This window comes from Elgaria multicarinata, chromosome 1 (assembly GCF_023053635.1).
Source record: "Elgaria multicarinata webbii isolate HBS135686 ecotype San Diego chromosome 1, rElgMul1.1.pri, whole genome shotgun sequence".
In the NCBI taxonomy this organism is placed as follows: Eukaryota; Metazoa; Chordata; class Lepidosauria; order Squamata; family Anguidae; genus Elgaria; species Elgaria multicarinata.
Genome location: NC_086171.1, coordinates 191,627,816 through 191,649,087, shown reverse-complemented (window position 1 = coordinate 191,649,087; position 21,272 = coordinate 191,627,816). Strand labels below are relative to the sequence as shown.

Genomic DNA, 21,272 nt, shown 5'->3' with positions numbered 1-21,272 from the left:
GGCCGGAGCTGGGGAAGGTCTAGGGACTTCCGTGGCTTTTTGCGGCTAATCGCTTACTCACGAGTAGCCACAAAAAGCCGCGGACTGGCCACAGCGCTGAGCGCTGTGCCCATCGGCTGGGAAGATCCCGGGAGGGAAAAGGAGGGGAGATGACACAGGACACACACACACACACACACACACACACACACACGGAGGGAAAAGGAGGGGAGATGACACAGGACAGACACACACACACACACACACACACACACACACGGAGGGAAAAGGAGGGGAGATGACACAGGACAGACACACACACACGCACACACACACACGGAGGGAAAAGGAGGGGAGATGACACAGGACACACACACACGCACGGAGGGAAAAGGAGGGGAGACGACACAGGACACACACACACACACACGGAGGGAAAAGGAGGGGAGATGACACAGGGGACACACACACACACACACACACACACACACGGAGGGAAAAGGAGGGGAGATGACACAGGACAGACACACACACACGCACACACACACACGGAGGGAAAAGGAGGGGAGACGACACACGGGACATGGAGGGAGAGAAAGATCAGGAAGGGATCAGGAGCGGATGGGGGGGGGGTTTAACTAATAAAAAACCCTTACCTTCTCCGCAGTCTTCGGGCGCACGTGGCCCCTTTAAACTTTTTAAGAAATGGCCGGCGCTGCAGGGCTTCCGTCGTCCCTGCGCGTTGTGCGTCTAGGAGGCTGGGCGGCGCGCGTTAAAGTTTGCACGCCGTCGCCCCGCCTCCCTGCCGGCTTATCCCGGCAGGTCTAGCAAGGCCCTTGGTCTCCGAAACTGACCATTGCTCCTCCCACCCCAGAAATTGGACTGTAAACATCCTGATAGCTTGTTCCCTGAGCATTTGGAATGCGTGTGAGCATTCTGTGCCATCACACCAGCTCAGCCAATCAGGGTCAGAGGCTTCGCCATCATAAATGCAAGGCAACAGAGAAGCCCTTTCGATTAAAGGAAAATCGTGTTTGCTTACCATCACTTTGCTTCCTGCTTCTCTTCCGTATTTGAAACGAGTTCAATTACATGGGAGGAGAGCAGTGACCACGTGGTCTATAATTTAAAACTTACCAGCTAATATAGTTGAATGGGACAGCGCCATCTAGTGAGGATGTCAGAGAAATCTGCAATGGAATCAAATGAGTTCAGACTGGCTTTTCCCAAGGTGCACGGATTCCATGGACTTGTGGACAATTGTATATATAATTCTGTATATACATATCAATGTTGTATATACGGATCTGAAAGTAAGTCCCACTGATCTCAATGGTACTGTCATCTGGGTAGATCTGCATAGGAGTGTGCTAGTATTGTCCTATTAAGAATTCCTATTTCATTACTATCTAGCACATAGCTTGCTCCTTGTATGGAACACATGTTCTACCCATTTCCAAATCAACAGTACTCCAATGAAGTCACTTATGGGCAATGCCCATGCTGGCTGGGGGAGGCTGGGATTTGTAGTCCAATGCATCTGGAGGCTACCAGGTTAGGGAACGTTGCCATAGATGGTGGTTCTTAGATGCAAAAACCTGGGTTTATTCATTTCTACAATGTTGGAGCATATCACACATGTAGGCCCAGCTGCAAAGTGGTGCTTGGTTTAGGTGGTACATATGAACATGTCACGCTAGTAAGAAGGTTTCCAGTAAGTGAAAAGGGAACTGTCAGTATTATTGTATATCATCAAAGAACGGAAGTGCTGATGCTGATGCTGAGCCACAAATCAAACACTTCCCATTGTCAAAAAGCATTTGAGATAGAAAAGCAGGAACAATAATGACTGATGCAGTTGGAGTGGGCCTGGGGAAACCCTAGCGAGGTGAAGGGAGTGCTCCCACCCTCTATGGATGAAAGCAAGGCTTCTTCACGGCTGATTTTAGACCATGACCAATTTTTAATCAAACAAACGCCAATTAGACATTTTCGGAAGTGTTTTTTTCTTTTTAATTTTCCTGCTTGTTTCTGTTTCTAATATCTGCAATTCATACTTAGGGTGACCATATGGAAAGGAGGATAGGGCTCCTGTATCTTTAACAGTTGAATAGAAAAGGGGATTTCAGCAGGTGTCATCTGTATGCATGCAGCACCTGGTGAAATTCCCTCTTCTTCACAACGATTAAAGCTGCAGGAGCCCTACCCTCTTGTATTTGGTCACACTAGGCAGGACTCCTGGAGCTTTAACTGTTGTGATGAAGGAGGAATTTCATCAGGTGCTGCATGCATACAAATGACACTAGATGAAATTCCTTTTTCTATTCAACTGTTAAAGATACAGGAGCCCTGCCCTCTTTTCCATATGGTTACCCTACCTAATTCTACCTGTTTTGGGCTTCTGATATGAATAGAATTTGCATTCAGTATTTGAGCAGCTGATCACAGGCCAGATATCAAAGATTACCAGTTACTCCAATGATCAGTCCTTTAAGGATTCCTATTTAATAATTACCAAATAGGGGTTTTTTTCCCCTTTCCTTTTTTCTTTTTTTATTTTATTTCCCTATTTCCCATTCCTTCTTTCTTATGACATTGGCCTTGGACTCAGGTGTCTGAAGAACTGCACCAGCCTGTACACAGACTAGCAACTGAGGCTCTATTGTGGTTGCTTCTGTCATCAGAGATTACATGGACGACTACTACCAACAGGGCATTTTCAGTTGTGGTGCCCTGAATGTGGAATGCCTTTCCCAAGCATATTCACCTAACAACTACATTCCTTTCTTTTGTTTATTGAGGTTTGTATCCTATACACCAGATTTTCCAAATCTAATGCCTTCTGGATAGGAAGATGCTGGGAGTTGTAGTCCAATCCATCTGAAGGGCACCAGGTTGGGGAAGGGTGCTATACAGACACCTGGCAATAATACCCATTGAGTTCACTGGAGCTGACATGTATAGCATTATATTGTAAAGCCTTAATTGTGAGCAGCTTGGGTGTTTATCTGTTAAGTGATTCTGGGTGTTTATGTTTATAATTTGTATTGGCATGGTATTTTAATTTGGTTGCATTCTCAGTTATTGATTGGATTTTAATTTTTGTAAACTGCCTTGAACTTCAATTCAATGGGAAATTAGCAGAGTTGTGTTTTTTAAATACCTTGTAAATAAATAAATGGTCTAGGTCAAGGACAGGGCACCAAAGGATGTCCGAGAAATTTGCAACAGGTTCAAATTTGTTTGGTTTTATATGACTCTGACCTGTGGATTCCGCAAGGGATTGTCTTTTTCTGAGTCATACAGATTCTGCAGGCTTATGGACTGGATTATCACTTTTGGGGAGGATTTGCGTGAATCTGTATATACGCTAATCAGCATTGGTTAATGTACATTTGCGTTATTGCAAATTAATGCAAGTAGAACCAAATTCGGGTTAAAAAAAATCCACGTCCTTCAATGGATAAATGCCGGAATGAAAGATACTTGATAATCTGCTAAACACAAGACAGATCAGATGGATCAAAATCCACCCATCCCCTGGGGCACCTCCAGCCACGGGCCTTTCTCTAGCTCTTATCTTATCTTCGATCAACGATCTCTGTACATGGAGAAAGGAGTGAGATGTCATCAGAGGGCAGGGCTGAGGAAGGGAGGGACAGAGGAACCCACCTCCTGAAATCTGCAGAAGATAAATAAAAACTTTAGAAACAAGACCCTAAGGGGGCACCACAAACAAACGGAATGAAGAGTAAGCATGCACAGTAGTCAAAGAAGGTTGAGTGTTGGTTGGAAAAAAGAAAATGGGTAGGGTAGGGTAGGGTGAGAATGAAATGGAATGCTTTACTTGGAGGGAATGGCTGGCCTGCACTTCTGTTAGGAAGTGGGATATGCTGCAACATTTTGTTGCAGGTCCCAATTGAGGTGAAGATGAAGATGATGATGATGATGATGATGATGATGATGGTGATGTCTGCAGAAAGATATATTGGATAAGATAGCATTTACTCATGCAAAATTTTAAAGTGTGAGTCCAGTTGAGGCTGATGGTTCTGATGTCAGTGGGCAGTGAATCTGCCAAAGAGTTCTGACTGGTTCTGACAGAAACCCAGAACAGATCCACCACCCTACTGACATCGGAGCCACCAGCCTCTACTGTGTGAGTCTTGACTTTCTTCACTCTACTAGATCCCCAATGGGACTATTATCTTATACATTTATACCGCAGTTTTTGGAATAACTCCTTATGTGACAGCTTTCTGGCAGCAACGTGCCACATCCAAACTAAAGCTTGGCTACTGCTGTGTGTACCTTCCTGGACCATTAAATTGTATTTGAAATCAAATATAAACTCAGCTTTCATCTTTTTCCCTTTCCCAGAAAAGAGGTCTGTGACATTTAAAACTTGAAAGTCCTTTACCAACAAAAGCTGATTCAATAACGCATTACCTTGTCTATGCCTTCTCCAACTCACTGGAACCGATTTAGCAAAAAAACAACCCACTCTATGCTGTCTGCTGTCCTGCCCACAAAACCTTGTCCTTGCATATAAACGCCTCTCTCTGCCCAGCAACACACATCCTGTGCAGGAAAAGAGATGTACTGGTCAACTTCTCTTCTTTCTCCAGCTGGGTTCCATCCAGTCGAGAGGAGCTGCCAGGTTAGAAAAATCACAATGCTGCTTTGGATCCAGAAAGAAATAGAAAAATCAGCACAGGACATGGGTTCCCATTTCTCCAAGATAAAGGCTGGCCACAGGATCTTTTAGGCTTTGTTGTGTAGTGCCTGGCTGTTTGCTGTCCTATATAGCCACCTAGTGGCAAAGCTGACTCAGAGTGTTCTTAAGTCTAACCTTACTGACAGAGTTCAGCCAAAGCCTTCTGGCTCAAAAGAGAGTGATGAAATAGTATCACGTTCACTTCAGTTCGCCAACACCGTGGATCAAGCACACACCGTTGATGTTTGCTTGGAGTGGGGGTGGCCACCCAGCATTTGACTTTGAACTGATCTACACGCTACAGTCACTACAAGGATCCCATCAAAAATGACAACCCCATGGTGAGGTCTTCACACACACACACACACACATAACATGTGCATGAGCTCTTACTAGGAGCTCCATCCGATGAGCGTTTCATTGCACACTCATTACTGGGCACTCACGGATTTTCTGTAGGTCCCTTACATGATGTCGTCTGCCTCCTGTGCACCTTCTGCCCCTTTTGGCCTTCCTTGCGCTGCAAGAAAAACCAGAAAAAGTCTGATACATTTTAAAATGCGGAAGCTGCTGCTCTCTCCTGCTGTGTGTGGGAGAAGCAGCGTGATTACAACGCCCGACTGAATGGGCCTCGTGCTTGTTGTTTACTTCCTGTTTTCAAACAGGAAGTAACTGAGCGATGAAACCAGGGGCTTGTCTATACAGCTTGTTTACCCTGTCCTAAATGCGCATATTCGCTTTTTAGGTTACATGACGCAGCCATCCATTCACTGCAGCATCAGGTTTTAACCGCGATAATGCGCATCTTCGCATTCACGATTTACCGCGACTTTTAGATCACGTCCGAGTTTGCACCGCGTTATGGCTATGTGTCTTTGGGGGAGTTAAATTGGATTTTGACATGTGGACGGAGCTTTGAGGGTAGCACAATGTGATTGGCCGATTTCCTGATTTCGCACCAATCAGTTGCCTCATTCGTTTGCGCTGATTTTAGTTTAAAGTCTCTCTGTGGAGCTTTGCAGAGAAAGCTTCTTAAAACAAATTTATTTATGTATTTATATATTTAGGGCATTTCTGTACTGCCCAATATGCGAAGTTCTCTGGGCGGTTCACAAAAACAAAGAGGGGGAAACAGGCAGCCAGACGAAGGAGATGTCTTCTGCTGCCTCATTCCTTTCCCTCCATATCCTCGTTCCTTTCTCTGTGCTGTGTCTTTCCTCCCCGCCCCTGCTCCTGGTTTGTGTGTTCTATGATAATGTGGAGCTCCGCATATAAAATTTATCGCTTCGCTCCTCTCCCCTCTGTAGCTTCCTATATGCGATAATGCAATAATGCACATGTGCACATTTATAACTCACTATAAAAATAAATAAATTCAGGAAATAAATCGCTGTTGCTGCTGCAGTGTGACGCTCTTTGCCTACATTCAAATCAACGAAAATTTGGGTTTATATTTAATGAGGAGCAATCCCACATTGTCGTATTGATGGGGTCCAGGAGCAGAGAAGCGACGGTAGCTAGCGTTTTCCCCCAGGTGTGATGGAGCTCTGTGTGGTGATGCAGCAGCATCAGCATCTTGTGATTATCTTTGTCATGTTGATGCTATCTCACATAGTAAGAGATTGTAATGTTGTGGCTGGCATTGTGGTGTGTGTGTGTGTGTGTTTAGGTAGGTAATAATTAAACAAATAAATGCTTAGCATGTATAAAGCATTTTACTTAAAGTATCACAAAGCTAAGCTACCTTGCTGGATTGTTGTAAGGATTACTGAGATAAAGAAGGTAAAATGTTACAGCAGGGATGGGTAACTTGTGTCCCTCCAGATGTTTTGCCCCACAACTCCCATCAGCCCTAGCAGCATAGCTAAGAATTAGGGATGATGAGAGATGAAGGCCAAAACATCTGGAGGACCACATGTTGCCCACCCCTTTGCTATAGAAATGCTCTACATTTATATTGTTTAACCCATTTCCCTTATGAGCCTGCCCGTGCTTTGAGATCTTCTGGAGAAGCCCTTCTTTCAGTCCCACCTTCTTCATAGGCACACTTGGTGGGAACATGGGAGAGGGCCTTCTCGGTGGCTGCTCCGGTGCTCTGGAACTCTCTTCCCGGGGAAACTAGGCTGGCTCCCTCCTTGATGGGCTTTCGGAAGCAGGCTAAAACTTTTTTGTTCAAGCAGGCCTTTGGAGAATAATCCAGCCCTCCATCTATGTTAATGTCTTATAATTTTGTTGTGTATTTTTTTAATTGTTTATGGTTTTGTTTCCCTCCCCCCCCCCATGTATATTTTAAACTTTGTAAGGCCACCTTGAGGCCCAGCATTGGGCAAAAGGTGGGATACAAATAAATATAATAATAATAATTTCTGATTATCCTCACTCCATACGCAACACACACACACACACACACAAGAACCATGTGCAAGAATGGGTGCATATTCAGCAGCAGTAGCTAACTACTTTGGAAAACTGGCTCAGCCAACACAGAACAATCATGGGATGTGGCCATTCAAGTAGACCTCTGGGGCTACCTTATGAAACCTGTTCCAGAGCTCAGCAGAACTCCTTAAAGCCTGTAACTCAACTGTATGAACTCCAGCTTCCAATCAAATCTCATTGTGACCGGCATTAAGGGGATTAGTTTATCCCTGCAGCCCACACTTCGGCTAGCTTTTCTTTTGCTTCGTCAGACGGAACATGGCTTCCTGCTCACAACCCCTGTGCTGCTGGATGGGCAGAGGTCCCCATCTGGCCGTGCCGTTCCTCTAGCTCCTTTCTGGGGACCAGCAGGTACACCTGGAACATGAATGGCTATGATTTGCTTCAGGAAACTTCAGGTACTGGGTACTAGGACTTTAATTTTGATCATATTCTTGTTTTCCACTTTTGCTGAAGTTTAATCAAGTGAATTGAACAAACGTCTGTCTTACACTGAACCGAACCGTGTGTGTGTGTGTGTGTGTGTGTGTGTGTGTGTGTGTGTGGCCACTAAAAGCTGCCTGTGTCTGAAATGTCAAAGTAAAATCTTTTTCTGGTTAGAATATACATTCAGTTTTAAATTAGTGCTCTATATACATGTATAACATTCACCCATGTACCCAGATATTTATGAGAGAGGCTCAAAGGCACTTTCAGTGACATGTGTGTGTGGGAAACACCCTCAGCAGTTCCCCATGAAAGCCCCACCCCACCCCCACCCCCCAAAGAGAGTTTGGCACCCAATCTTAGTAGTTTCAAAAAGATATTAACCCCTTTTAAGTTCCTTGAAGAAAGAAACCACACATGATGTGGTTTTGTGAGGATAAGCAGTTTGGGTTTTTCAACCTGATTAGCCAGGAAGTTTTCAGTGCTAGTTTATGGTCCGCTAATTTCTGGACAAACATTCTCTGAAGCCAACGTATCACAATAACCCCATGCCTGGCCTTCAGATTCTTCCAAATGTTTAAGGTTCCTGGAACTGTGGAGAAGCAACTCTTCATTCCTTTCTATTCTTCAGAACGCCCCACCCCCCAGTGAAACAAGCATCTCATCCTTGTCCTAAAGTTATTAACAGATCTGCTTATAACAGATGCTGCTAAATTCTCAACTTTTAGCAAGCTGAGTAGATCCACCTGGAAATCTTCTACTAGGCCTCATTCTGACAGCAGCTAAGTACTCCCTGGCCAGGGCTTTAGTGCCCAGCTGCTGAGAGGATTGATGAGTTTTCAGGACAAGCATGTCTTCTCCACCCACACATTCCAAATTTTGAAACACAGTACAAAAGATAAAGCCCCACCCTCCAAAACAATGTTGATTTAGACCAGTGGTTCCCAATTGGGGGTCCACGGACCCCAGGGGGCCCGCATAACCCACCCAGGGTGTCCGTGGCACCATTCACATATTCACCATTCATTTCTAGAGTCCACTGACAACTAATTCCTACCAAAAATAAAATATAACATCACTGAGCACCTGCGACTAGCTTCAGACATTACTTTCCTGCACCTAATCCTGAAAACTCATGGAGAAGGAATCCTTTTGAATGTGGTGATGTACAACTAACAACTCTATCTGCGGAAGAGCAAGATACACTTGCTGACGTGACTTGTGATGGTTCATTGAAATCATTTTTCAAAGAATATAGACTGGACCAATTCTGGGTGAAGGTTTTTCCTGATTATAAGAAGTTAGGTGAAAAAGCTTTGAAACATCTAGTTCCCTTTTGTTCCATGTATCTTTGTGAACAAACATTTTCGACATTTTGTTATATGAAGAATAAGCATAGAAATCAGCTTGATGTTGCTCTCGCTTTTGCTCTTCCGCAGATAGAGTTGTTAGTTGTACATCACCACATTCAAAAGGATGGAGACTACATAATCCATGCTGGTCCAGTAGGCACCTTCCGTACCTATGGAGCACGAGGATTTGATTCATTGTTAGCATACTATTCTCAGGAGAAGCCCTGTTTTGACATGTCCTTAGGGTGTATCTACACATTTAGAATCATTATATGGTATAGCCCTGCCTGGATTGTGCCATTTCAAGCTGCATATTTAAATGCTTTCTTGTGTTACAGTTCATTAAGGAAAAGTTTCCTGCATTTAATAAACGAACACATCAGGGGAAAATATTCTAACCTAACTCTAACCTGAGCATGGGCTAGTATTTGATGTACAGGTAGGACTTCTTTGACACAAGGAAGCATTTAGAAATATGCAGCTCACTACCTGCAAGCTGAAGTAGTGCCATCCTAACAGGAGAGTTACCATGTTATTATTCTAATGTTTAGATAATATCCCAGAATGGAAAACCCCTAGATTATTTCTAGATTATATTATGTCTCTTTTCCTTACAATTACAATATTTTAGATCCTCACACAACCTAAATTGAAATCCTGAGCCCCGTTTGCACTGTTACGGCATAGACTTGGGCCTTTGCTAGACCAACCGGTAAGTCCGCGACGGAAGAGGGGATATCCCGCGATGTGAGTATTGCGGGATGTCGCCTTCGTTTACATGTCAGGCGAGGTCGACCTCAACAAGAGAGCCATCACGCCCGCCATTTTAAAAAAAGTTTTAAAGGGCCGGCTGCGCATGAGCACACAAGCGACAAAAAGTAAGTTAAAAAAAAAAATCCCCGCTCCCTCCACCCTGCCCCCGATGGGCGCAAGTAATTGCGCGGAGCTGGGGTCAAGCCGCGGAAACAGGCCACACCTTCCGCAGTCCCAGGCTCAGCCCAGGACCATGGAAAAAGTGGGCCCAAAGGCTGGGCTATATCCTGGGGCCAGGGAGGGTTGATCCCTGCCTGAGCCTGGGATCCCCTGTGCGTCATCTGGATGCACAGGAACGATCCTGGGTATCACCCCGGGATATAGCCTGGTCTAGCAAAGGCCTTGCACTGAGTTACAGGACCACATAGTCTGTGGCAAACCTTGATTTCCTTCCTGTGATATGGTGATAGGACTGGTTACAGAAATCACATAGAGGTATGGATGATCCAAAGGTTGTGGGATTACTGGGATCAGAAGGTAATGGGTAGGGATGTGCTCCGCTTCTAATCGGACCGGTGAATTAGAAGCGGAGCGGGGGGCTTCGCCTGCCCTTAAGGTGGAGGCGAAGAGGATTGGGGGGCCGGCGGAGCGTGGCGAAGAGGATCGAGGTGAAGGCGGATCCTCCGCCTCGATCTGGAGCTCCGCCGGAAAGGTAAGTGGGGTTTACTGGGCCCTGCCCGGTAACCCCCCCCCGCCCTCCTCTCCCTTACCTGCCTCCGTCTGTGGTCCGTCGGCGTCTTCAATTGAGCCCGTGGTCCAACCAGGAAGTCTGGGCCGCTTGCGGCCCAGACTTCCTGGTTGAACCGTGGGCTCAATTGAAGACGCCGACGGACCACGGACGGAGGCAGGTAAGGCCCCCCTCCCCCTTGGTCCCTTACCGGGCTCTGCCGCCATCGCCACACGGGCGGCGATGGTGGCAGGGCCCGGTAACCCCCCCGACCTCCTCTCCCGGCCTTACCTGGCGCCACTCCCCTCCACTGCGGAGCTCCGATTCGGAGCCGGAGCTCCACGGCGAAGAGGAGCGGAGTATGGGTGGAGCGACGCGGAGCAGAGCGGGCCGATCCGAAATTTTCGGATCGGCCCGTGGGGCGAAGCGGGGGGTCCGTGCACACCCCTAGTAATGGGATCAATCCAAAGAGGGATCCTATCCAGGTCCTTGCTGGTCCCAGCCCTGCATAGGTTCTCAGCTCAGATGGCTATGGGTTCCTTTGAGATGGGACAGCTACAGCTGGCTATTCCATTCCAACCATTCTCCTCTAAAAATCCCTAGGTTGGTTTTTGTTTTTTGCTTTGGAATGACCAAATGCTGTTAAATAGGTTCCAAATGCCAAGAAATCGTTTCAGAAGTAATTTCAATTGCCCTGTTTCTTTTCTTCTTTCTTTCCCAAACAATGCAGAGAGGAACGGGTTTTGTTTGTTGTTGTTGTTACCTCATGCTTCTGCCCAACCCTAATTCCACCCTTCCATGGTACTATCTGCTTTTACCAGGACAGTTCTCTCCCATCAACCAGGACACTTCCCCCCCCCCATTTTTTCCCCTCTCCCCTTCAAGTGACACCCTCAACCTTCCATGGCTCAATTACCCTCAGCCTTCTATAGATGCTAAAAGGCTACCAAGCAGTCCTTGTGTTTGTACGTTGATGGGAGATGCATTGGTCTTTGTGTATGTACGTTGACCCTTGCGTATGTGGGGAACTTCCCTGAGTATATAGAAACCACTACATTATTTTAAGCTGGCCATACTTCATAAGAACATAAGAAGTACCATGCTGGATCAGACCAAGGGTCCATCTAGTCCAGCACTCTGTTCACACAGTGGCCAACCAGCCGTTGGCCAGGGAACAACAAAGCAGGACATCGTGCAGCACCCTCCCAACCATGTTCCCCAGCAACTGGTGCACACAGGCTTACTGCCTTGAATACTGGAGATAGCACACAACTATCAGGGCTAGTACCCATTGATAGCCTTCACCTCCAGGAATTTATCCAACTCCCCTTTTAAAGTTATCCAAATTGGTGGCCATCACTACATCTTGTGGTAGTGAGTTCCATAATTTAACTATGTTCTGGGTGAAGAAGTGCTTCCTCTTATTTGTTCTGGATCTCCCACCAATCAGCTTAATGGGATGACCCCAGGTTCTAGTATTTTGAGAGAGGGAGGAAAATGTCTCCCTATCCACATTCTCCATACCATGCATAATTTTGTACACCTCTATCATGTCTCCCCTTAGTCTCATTTTTTCCAAGCTAAACAATCCCAGTTGTTGTAACCTTCCATCATACAGGAGATGCTCCAGCTCTTTAATCATTTTAGTTGCCCTTTTCTGCACTTTCCAAACTGAATAGCACTCAGCCACCTGTGTTCAGTATTATTAGATAGATAGCGAACAAAACTGACGGACTCTTTATAGGACAGCATTACATGATACCTGCAGAACAGAAGGGTGTTCTCTACAAACATGTTCTTTTTATAACAGTTAATTATCGTGATGCTCCCCTATCCTGGTAATTATAATGTGGTAAAGATGCTGCAAATTCTGGTAGAGATTCCAAGCTGTCTCCACAGTACTATAGTTCCCAGGTTTTCCTAAGTTGTGGGAATGAGTATTCAACCAGTTTAAATCTATAGTGACCTACATGATTTTGTCCCACAGAGCACATCATGACGTGGATGTCACTCATTTTGCAATCACTTTGGGTTATAATCGTAGCAACTATTCAAGTGAAACGTTCACTTCCCATCATTGCTGTGGTTCCTAATGCGCCAGGGCTTAGCACTTCACAGAAAGCAAACAAGAGCTGGAATTTAAAAAAAGAAGGGAAAAAAAAGAGGGGTGGTTGTGGTGGAATCAAAAATAGAATTCGGACGTCATGCATAAGATGAGAAAATGTGGCCTATATTCACTTTACTTTGGTGATTTGTCGGGTTTTCAGCATCTCACAGGTACAGTTCAGAAGAATGGATCTTTATGCATTAATTGTGAAGCAGAGGCAAAAATGGAAGGCTCAGGAGAGGCAGCAACTGGGTTGGGATGGCACAGAGAGATAGAGCTCCATCAGACAAGCACTTTATTACATGCTCGTTACTGGGCACTCACAGATTTTTGCAGGTCCCTCTCACGATGTTGCCTGCCTCCTACGTGCCTCCAGCCCCTTCTGGCCCTCCTTGCGCCACAAAAAAACACCCAGAAAGTCCGATATATTTTCTCCATGCGAAATAAAAGCGTCCTTCTCTCCCGTGTATTGCCGTCCTCACGCTATGTTGCTTTTGTTGGGGGCGATCCTGCTGACGAAAGAGGAGGGCAGGGCGATTCTCCTCCAGCTTGCTGAGTCTGTTGGTTGAATGAACGGACTTGTGCTGAGCCGGTCAAATGGACTTTTGCTGCTCCAACCCACCCTCATTGCCCACAGAAACGGCACCCAGCTGATTAAACACTGAACCGGTAAAACCGTAGACAACAAAACCAGAGTGAGGGGGGAAAGCACCCACATCCATCACCCAAGAAGAACCAATGAACAGGAAGGGGAAAGAGAAGGGGCGGGGCGGGGTGGGGCAGGCACAATAGCAGGAGAGCAAGCAACATTGGCAATCATGTAAGGGACCAGCGCTTGCCACGCTAATGAAACAGAGGTCAAAATCGCAGATGCATACCAGAAAAAAAAAGTAGGTGTGATGGCTGCTGTCATTTAGAAGTGAAATGGGATGTCTTTTCCATAAAAGGCTATGCATAAGAACATAAGAAGAGTCATGGTGGATCAGACCAAGGGTCCATCTAGTCCAGCATCCTGTTTACACAGTGGCCAACCAGCTGCCTATGGGAAACCCACAAGCAGGACATGAGTGCAACAGCTCCCTTCCACCCATGTTCCCTAGCAATTTGTGTACATAGGCGTACTGCCTCTGATACTGGAGCTAGCCTACAACCATCAGGACTAGAGTGCCACTGTGGTGCAGTGGCTAAAGTGATGGACTGGGAGTCAAGAGATCTGGGTTCTAGTCCCCACTCGGCCATGGAAACTCACTGGGTGACTTTGGGCCAGTCACAGATTCTCAGCCCAACCTATCCTATGGGATTGTTGTTGTGAGCATAAAATGGAGAGGAGGAAGAGGATTATGTACGTCGCCTTGGGTTCCTTGGAGGAAAAAAGGTGGGACATAAATGCCATAATAAAAAAATAGCCATAATCACCTACTCCACGAATTTGTCCAATCCCCTTTTAAAGCCATCCAACTTGGTGGTCATCACTATGCCTTGTAGTAGCTAATTACATAGTTTAACAATGTGCTGTGTGAAGAAGTACTCCCTTTTATGTGCAACTTGAGTGTGCTGAAATAACGAACATCTAGTATTTCATATAATGAGAAGGGAAGCATATATTCTCCAATTGAATTAAGGCCAAACTATACATTACCTTCAATGCATGTCCTCTGCTGCCCCCTGCACGCATCTCCCAACAACATGTTTAGAGTGATGACGTTGTGCGACCTTATTCCAGTTGGCAATTTTCTTTCTGCTGTAAGCATCAGCCAGTGCAATGGGGTGGGTAGGTGGGTAGGGGGTGGAATGCTGAGTGTGATGAGGTCACTTTACATGTCTGCTTTAACCAGACTTTACCAAGACATGAAGGGAGCAGAGGTGGCTCAGTAACCGTCAGGCATTTAAGGGAATGCATAGTTTAACCTTCAGTACCTCTCCCTAAGTCATGAAAACAGCTTAAAACTCTCAAAGTATATACTAGACAAAACGAAGGCGGAGATCATACTTCAGCAGAGAGTTAGGTATGTTTTTAAGCATATTTGTGTCAAGGGACTAAGTGCAACTAACTCTTTGTTGATCAATGGAGGAGAGGCAGAGCAAGAAAAGCTGGGATAAAATAGAGCATTGCCTCCTCTGGTTCCTAGTGCTGAGATTCAACACAAGGGGTGAGTCACAAAAACATGGACTGGGAGGCGGTGATACATTGGCACTTTGCCTGTGTCAGGCCTTGGCCTAGCAGTTGAGGGGAAGGAGTAGTTCTATCACACACAAACAAGGATCTGCCGAGCCAGAGGGAGTTGACTTGAGGCCTACCCAGATGAATTTTAAACCTAAGAATTTTAAGATGTTGTCATTGCTATTTTAATATTGTATTGGTTTTATATGCTCTTTTAACTAATTTTATGTATTATATTGTGTTTGGTGTTGTTCCCCGCCTCAATCCAAAGGGAGAGGCGGGTAATAAATATATTATTACCGTATTTCTTCAATTCTATGACACACTTTTTTCCTATATAAACATCTCTAAAAATGGGCTGCATCTTAGAATCACGGGTGTGTCTTAGGGTTGTTTTTTTCTGTTGGTGGTACTGAAATTAGTGTGCGTCTTACAATCGAAGAAATACGGTATTATTATTATTATTATTATTATTATTATTATTTAGGGTGACCATAGTTTGGAAACCAAAAAGGAGGACAAAATGGCCGCCCTCAGGAGGCGTGGCCACCCCAACATGCCCACCCCCAAGGCGGTGCCAACTCAACATGTCCGGCCCCCAAGGGGGCGTGGCCTCGGTCACATTTATTTATTACATTTTTATACTGCCCAACAGCTGAAGCTCTCTGGGCGGTTCACAGAAAGTAAATGATAGCAACCAATGAGTAGCAAAGGCACACAACTACTATAATAATATACTAAATACTAAAAAAGGAACTTACACTTATATAAAACCATTTCTTTATTTTTTATAACATAATAAACAACCACAACAGTCATAGTACTAGGGTGACCATATTTGGGAAACCAAAAAAGAGGACACCTAGTGTGTGTGTGGGGAAGCAGCTTTCTGAGTCTTGCAGAAAGTATGTTATTCTCCCGCCACCTTAAAGAACCCGATTGGAGTGGAGGAGGGGAAAGGATTTCATTCTGCACCACCACCATCCACTCCAATTGGGGCCTTTTCTATAATGTCCATGAATGACCCATTTCCCCTTTAAGACCTCAATTGGAGCTTGGGGTGGAGCGATGTGCCTCAAGAAAGCATGTCACTCCCTCCTGCCATGCTAATGGCAGCCTTAAAGGGGAAGGTGTGTCATTCCAGGACATTATTGAAAATTATAGAAAATCCCCCCTGACACCATGGAAAGAACAAAAACCAGGACAAATCCGGGGAAATCCTGACAGTTGGTCACCCTATATTATTAGGCCAGGAGTCTTCAACTGATGGGGCACAACAAAGCTGTTGCCGACATGTTGGGCATGGAGAAAATTATGAATGTGGATCCCGTGTTACAGGTTGGGAGCCTGAGGTGGGTCTTCTTGGGTCTGGACCAGTTGAAGACCACTGACTTAGGCAATAACTTTTGGGGTATATTCCATATACAGCTTCTCTGGCATTATTTCTTCCTTTCTTCTGTATTATCCAAAATACCGCAACAGATATCATTGTGTGTTCTATGAGCTAAAAATGCGCAAGAGGGACTGTTTTCATGGCGCCTAGTTGGCGGGGCTCCGCCGCCAAACGCTGCGGTATTGCTGGTGCGAAGTGGCAGCAAGTTATTTACACGGAGGGCTTTCCGGTGGCCATTAGGCTCGCCCGTGCCCACCCCTCCCCCTCCTGCGGCTTCTGGCAACCAATGAGAGGTCGCCTTCTGCCTGGGAACACACACACACCCGGCACAGGGCCCAAGCGAGGACAAATGGGGAACAGCCACTCTTACCTCGCTTGGGCAGGAAAAGTTGGGGTACGTCCCTGGCTTTTCTGCTGCGGGTCTTCAAATGTTTGCATCAGGGTGGCTCTGAATTGGCGGCTGCATCATGTAATCGAGTCAGTGTAGATTCGGAGCCAGCCCGGGGCTTCCCGAGCATATAGACAGCCCCCTAGTCAAAGACAGCCTGGCAAGGTAACCTGATGTGACACGTTCCTCAGACTGAGGGGCTGGCTTGCATCTGAGGGTCTTAGAAGTCCTCTATTGGCCTGTGTGGTCAAGCTGACTCTATTCAGGCTGGAGCCGGCTCGGGGATTTAAGATCCCCTGAGGAGGCCGTTCTCTCCATAACACTGCCATCAGAGGCATGTTTGGTGGGGACACAAGAGAGCACCTTTTCAGTGGCCACTTCCAGGCACAGGAATTCCGCATCTAGGGGGACTTGATGGGGCTCTCTCTTATCCTTCCACCACCAGCAGGCAAAAACATTTTTATTCAGGCAGGTCTTTGGCGGATAAACTGGTCTGTTGCTAAAGGTTTTTGTAATGGGTTTGGTGCTGTTTATTTATTCCTTTGATTTTTTATTTTATTTTTATTTAATTGTTTTGAAGTTATATTCTAATTAATATTTTGTTTTTAACCTGGAATGTTACTGTTAGCCCCTTTGAGCTCTATGTTTGGGCAGACAGCCAGGATATAAATAAAAGAAGTAATAAATGCAGCTGAAAGGGCACGCTTGATCCCCAGAGATTCATCTGTTTGGTTTGCCCAGGAATTAGAGCACAGGAAAATTTGTTTCTGGAGGCCTTTGTTTGAGACCCTTATCAGTGTCTATGGCTGGTTGCATCCTGATACTAATTAGAAAGGCCAAGACGACCTTGCATCTCCTTTCCTCACTGGACACTTCTCCATGAGAACCTACCTAAAGTACCTCATCCATGCAGTATGTATTAGAAGGCCAGGATTAGCAGCTCTGTGCTTGAAGATATGAGTATATTAAAACCTTCAGAATATAGCAGGGAAGTGTGGAGATCATGCATTATTCATCATAAACACCCATCACAAACTATATCCAGCAGATGTTTTGTGCAAACAGGGAGGTCATTAACCCATCACCCAAAAAGAGGAAATGTATCACCAAAAGAAAGAGAGAGAGAGAACACATAAGTCACATATTTGCATAAAATGTGCCTACGCTGATTTATAAGTATAGGTGCACTTTTAGAAATAATAAATATAATTTAAGTCAAATATACATTATATCTCACTGTAGTGGGGAACACTGTGATCAGGTGACCTGTGTGCCTGGTCAGTCTACTGTCCAGGTACTAACTAGATGGGGAACTTCAAGACCATTGGGCTCTCCCTCCTTATGGTTTTCTTTAAACTGGATTTGGATTGGGCAGCCCTTCAAACAGAGGACTGTCCTCTATAAAGTAGGATACATGGCTACCATATGTGCAAATAGCTGCCTGAAAAATAATACGAGTGTTGGCTCTTGGCCCTTGGCCAACTGTTAAATACATCCACCACCATGTGCAGGATTCAGCCTATGGCACCCCAATGCAAACATTGCTTTCTGAACATTTGCAGACATGGGCTGAAGCAAAATCTGTGCATAACACAACTTTCCCAGGCTCATCAAGGGCTGGACGTTGTCACATACAGCATGTTCCATGGTCATTACACTCCCAATGGGTGTTTTAAGAGGCTCTTGCTCTGATCCATTGCCTACACTTACTGGATGCATCATGGGACAGGACTTGTCTCATGATGTTGGTGGCTCCGACATCAGTGGGGTGGTGAATCCACTCCAGGTTTCAGTCAGTACTAGTCAGAACCCTGTAGGAGCCTCCACTGGGATAATGGGTAAATAGGAGGGAAAACTTCAGCTGGTGCTGCTTTTCCTGCCATGGTAAGAAGGAAGCTCTACTTAATGACATGTGCCCTTATGGAAAATATTTACACAGCAGCCCTCTCTGAGCCCTTCAGCAATTTATATCTAGGGGCTGTCCATTTCTGATACTACTCAAATGGCAAGGGAGATGCCACAACATGACTTATTTCCACACTGCTTAGGTGACATCTAAGCTGTAGACCACATGGGAAAAGTCCGCAATGCATTTCCGCCTTATGGCAATAGTGGTCCAGTTTTTGGAGGTGTGACGCTAGTGGGGGAAAGGGCATATCCCACGTGGATTCCCACCATATAGTCCAGAGCATCTGATGTCATACTGCCAAAAGCGGCCCTTCCAAGAAATTCCTGACATATGTGGGTGATAACTTTCTCCTACAGAAAGTGGAGGAAGCAACTAGAGCATCGGCAATCCTTGACTTGATATTGACCAATAGGGATGACTTCCTATTATTATTATTATTATTATTTATTTATATAGCACCATCGATGTACATGGTGCTGCACACAGACCACACAGTAAATAGCAAGACCCTGCCGCATAGGCTTACAATCTAATAAAGTTGTAGTAAACAATAAGGAGGGAAAGAGAATGCAAACAGGCACAGGGAAGTGTAAACAGGCACCGGGTAGGGTGAAGCTAACAGTATAGAGTCAGAACAAAATCAATGTTTAAAAGCTATAGGGAAAAGAAAAGTTTTTAGCTGAGTTTTAAAAGCTGTGATTGAGTTGGTAGTTCTCAAGTGTTCTGGAAGAGCGTTCCAGGCATGAGGGGCAGCAGAAGAGAAAGGACGAAGCTGAGTAAGGGAAGTGGAGGTCCTTGGGCAGGCGAGAAACATGGCATCAGAGGAGCGAAGAGCACGAGCGGGGCAATAGTGTGAGATGAGAGAGGAGAGATAGGCAGGAGCTAGACCGTGAAAAGCTTTGAAGGTCAACAGGAGAAGTTTATATTGGATTCTGGAGTGAATTGGAAGCCAATGAAGAGATTTCAGAAGTGGAGTGACATGGTCAGAGCGGCGGGCCAGGAAGATGATCTTAGTGGCAGAGTGGTGGACAGAGACCAGCGGACTGATGTGAGACGAGGGAAGGCCAGAGAGAAGGAGGTTGCAATAGTCCAACCGAGAGATAACCAGTGCGTGAACGAGAGTCTTGGCAGAAGAGACAGACAAAAATGGTCGAATCCTGGCAATATTATACAGGAAGAAACGACAAGATTTAGCTACTGCCTCGATATGAGGAATAAAGGAGAGCGAGGAATCAAATATAAAGCCAAGACTACGAGCTTCCTTGACCGGAGTAAGCGTGACATCGTTGACAGTAAGAGAGAATGAGAGGTGAGGAGAAGGTTTAGGAGGAAAAACAAGCAGTTCAGTTTTTGCCATATTGAGTTTCAAACGGCGATGAAGCAGCCAGGCTGAGATATCTGAGAGACATGCCGAGATACGATCGTGAACATCAGGAGAAAGTTCTGGAGATGAGAGATACAGTTGTGTGTCATCGGCATACAGGTGATATTGGAGGCTATGAGATTGAATAAGTTTACCCAAGGGCAGCATGTATAAAGAAAACAGCAACGGGCCAAGCACCGAGCCTTGCGGAACCCCTACTGAAAGGGGAAACGAGGAGGACGACCTGCCGTTAGCCGACACGCTGAAAGAGCGACCCTCTAGATAGGAGGCGAACCAGTTATAGACAGAGCCACAGAGTCCAAGGTCATGGAGGGAATCTAAGAGAAGATCGTGATCAACCGTGTCAAAGGCTGCAGTTAGATCAAGGAGAATAAGGACGGAATAATGGCCCTTAGACTTGGCAGTGAGAAGATCATTGGTGATCTTGGTAAGGGCTGTTTCAGTGGAATGCAAAGGACGGAATCCAGATTGAAAGGGATCCAGAGCAGAGTTACTAGAGAGAAAGTCAAGACAATGAGAGTAGACCACATGTTCCAGAATCTTTGAGACAAGGGGCAACAGAGAGACAGGTCGGTAGTTAGACAGAGAAAGTCGATCAAGAGTGGGTTTTTTGAGAATGGGAGAGACTATAGCATGTTTAAAAGCAGAGGGAAATGAGCCAGAGGACAGAGAAGAATTAATGATGTGAAGCAAGGACGGGAGGATAGCGGGGATAAGATTAATAAAGACGCGAGAGGGAATCGGATCACGGGAACAAGTGGAAGGCTTCGACGAGCGCAGTATTTTAGACAGTTCATCAGCTGAGACCGAAGGGAACGCTGAGAGAGTTGCAGGAGGAACTGACAGGTGAGGAACAGGAGCTGGAAGCGGAGCAGAGCTGGCCAGATCAGAGCGAATAGTTTGGATTTTAGCATTGAAGAAAGAGGCAAAGTCATTGGCAGACAGAGAGGCGGGGAGAGATGGTGGATTAGGTTTCAGGAGAGAATTGAAGGACTTGAAGAGCCGCTGAGGGTGTCTAGCATTTGACTGGATCAACGTTGAGTAGTGCTGCTGTTTGGCCAGTGAAATGGCAGAGGAGAAAGAGGAGAGAACAAATTTGTAATGGACAAAGTCCGCCAAGTCCTTGGTCTTACGCCACAGGCGTTCGGCTGCCCGGGAACAAGAGCGAAGGTAGCGGAGGAAAGAGGTGAGCCACGGTTGGGGTTGAGAGGGGCGAACTATCCGAGTTGTAGATGGAGCAAGATTATCAAGAGTTGAAGACAATGAGGAGTTAAAGGAGGAGACGGCTGAGTCCAAGGAGACGGCTGTGAGGACAGAAGGAAGAGAGGAGGCTAGAGACTGAGAGAAAGCCTCATAGTTGATAGAATGCAGGTCACGACAAGGGCGTGAAGCGGGACGTGAAGGAGGGGGATTGTGAGTAATATTGAAAGAGACTAGATGGTGATCTGACAGAGGAAAGTCAACAATAGAAAAGTCCAGGACAGAGCAGTTCCGAGTGAGGACAAGATCCAGACAGTGTCCAAGGGAATGTGTGGGT

General features: G+C 45.8%; 1 protein-coding gene and 1 long non-coding RNA gene across 2 annotated transcripts in view; one reads left to right on the top strand and one right to left on the bottom strand.

The window, feature by feature from the left end:
- Positions 1-21,272, top strand: part of HNF4A (hepatocyte nuclear factor 4 alpha) — a 106,160-nt gene that overhangs the window by 23,179 nt on the left and 61,709 nt on the right. The gene's annotated exons all lie outside the window — the stretch shown is intronic.
- The window catches only part of LOC134412129 (uncharacterized), a 32,201-nt gene continuing 11,749 nt past the window's right edge, over positions 821-21,272 (bottom strand). The window contains exons 2-3 of the long non-coding RNA XR_010026387.1: positions 3,827-5,216; positions 821-3,661 (exon numbers count right to left, since the gene is read on the bottom strand). This is a non-coding gene — a long non-coding RNA (uncharacterized LOC134412129). The remainder of the gene's footprint in view (positions 3,662-3,826; positions 5,217-21,272) is intronic.